The following is a 2,076-nucleotide window of genomic DNA, read 5'->3' on the forward strand; positions in this document are numbered from 1 at the left end:
CCGGAAGGCCAAGGGAGCCCAACCCAGCAATGCCCTGCTATGGCAAGCCAAGGCCAAGCATTCCGGTGCCTATCCGGGCAAAAATGCAATTCCTCTCTATATGCCTAGCCTTGGCAACCGTGGTCCATTCCCCACCATATGCCATGGCCTTGTGCCCATGGTCTTCCCAAGACAGTGTCCAAGGCGCCCGGAAGGCCAAGGGAGCCCAACCCAGCAATGCCCTGCTTTGGCAAGCCAAGGCCAAGCATTCCGGTGCCTAACCTTGGCAACCGTGGTCCTTTCCTCACCATATGCCATGGCCTTGTGCCCATGGTCTTCGCAAGACATCGTCCAAGGCGCCCAAAAGGCCAAGGGAGCCCAACCCAGCAATGCCTTGCTAGGACAAGCCAAGGCCAAGCATTCCGGTGCCTATCCGGGCAAAAACGCCCAAAGCATGTCCATTCCTTAGCCTATCCAGGCAAAAACGCCCAAAATCTGCACATTCTAGTGCCTATCCGGGCAAAAACGCCCACCAGCATGCCACCCTCCTATAGGGTTTGCGCAACCAACCATCCTAACCACCAGTGGCAACCAAAGGTGCTGTTAGCGACGACTTCTGAAGACGCAACGAGACGCGACGTGTTTGCGCCCAGACGCGACGAGACGATGCGGGATCTGCGCCCAAGAATGCCTAGACCCGTCGACTTGATGCGGGATCAGCTCGCCCAAGCATGCCTAGTGTGCAAGGCCTGTGTGCAAGGCTAGTGTCCAAGGCTAGTGTGCAAGGCTCATGTGGAACGCTAGTGCGCAAGGCTAGTGCCCAAGGCTTGTGTGCCAGGCCCGTGTGCAAGGCTAGTGTCCAGGGCTTGTGTGCATTGCTTGAGTGCAAGGCTTGTGTGCATTGCTCGAGTGCATGGCTTGTGTGCAAGGGTTGTGCGCAAGGCTAGTGTGCGGGGCTTGTGCGCATGGCTAATGTGCACGGCTTGTGTGCATGGCTACCGTGCAAGGCTAGTTTGCATGGCTAGGGTGCAAGGCTCGCATGCGAGGCTAGTGTGCAAGGCTGCGTGCAAGGGAAGCGTGCAGGGCGAGTGTGCGAGGCCACTGTGCACGGCGCCAGCACTAGCGAGCCATCATCCGCGTTGCCATGGCTCGCTTGGCCTTGGCTTGCCAGGCCCCGACACGAGCAATCGCGCATTTTCTTTGCAACCGACCATCAATGCCGCCCAACGGGGCCAGCACGAGCAGTCATCCGCGGTCCCCTAGCCCTGCGCACGTTTGTCTTTGAAACCGAGCATCAATGCCACAGAAAGTGCCGGGGCGCCAGCTGGAGCCATCATCCGACGTGCCATGGCTCGCTTGGCCTTGGCTTGCCGGGCCCCGACACGAGCAATCGCGCATTTTCTTTGCAACCGACCATCAATGCTGCCCAACGGGGCCAGCACGAGCAGTCATCCGCGGTCCCCTGGCCCTGCGCACGTTTGTCTTTGAAACCGAGCATCAATGCCACAGAAAGTGCCGGGGCGCCAGCTGGAGCCATCATCCGACGTGCCATGGCTCTGGTCCCATGGTCTTCGCAACCGAGCATTCGTGACACCCGCGGGGCCAGGACACCAACCCTTCCGACACGAGCATTCGCGCATGTTCTTTGGCCACACAACGGCGCCAGCACGAGCAAAATCATCCGCGGTGCGGTGGCCTTGCACGGCCTTTTGTCTTTGGAACCAACCATCAGTGCCACGGGAAGTGCCGGAGTCCCGGCATCCGCGGTGCCAAGTCATTGCGCCCTTGGTCTCTGCAGCGGGGCATGCCGGGCACTCCCAACCATTGCAAGCAAGCAAGCAAGCAAGAAAGAAAGTAAGTAAGTAAGTAAGTATTACATATAGGGGCGGGACATGCGGGGAGATCTGCGAAACGTGCATTACGGGGCACACGCGTACCTACCGGGGCATACCGACCCCTATTGGGGCACACGTGTGCATATCGGGGCATACCGGGCCTATCGGGGCACACGCGTACATACCGGGGCATACCGAGCCCTACTGGGGCACACGTGCGCATATCGGGGCGTACCAAGCCTATCGGGGCATACGCATGTAT

The sequence above is a fragment of the Tasmannia lanceolata genome, unplaced genomic scaffold (assembly GCF_043159265.1).
Source record: "Tasmannia lanceolata isolate RefF3 unplaced genomic scaffold, GAP_Taslan_0.1 ptg000058l, whole genome shotgun sequence".
Classification (NCBI taxonomy): Eukaryota; Viridiplantae; Streptophyta; class Magnoliopsida; order Canellales; family Winteraceae; genus Tasmannia; species Tasmannia lanceolata.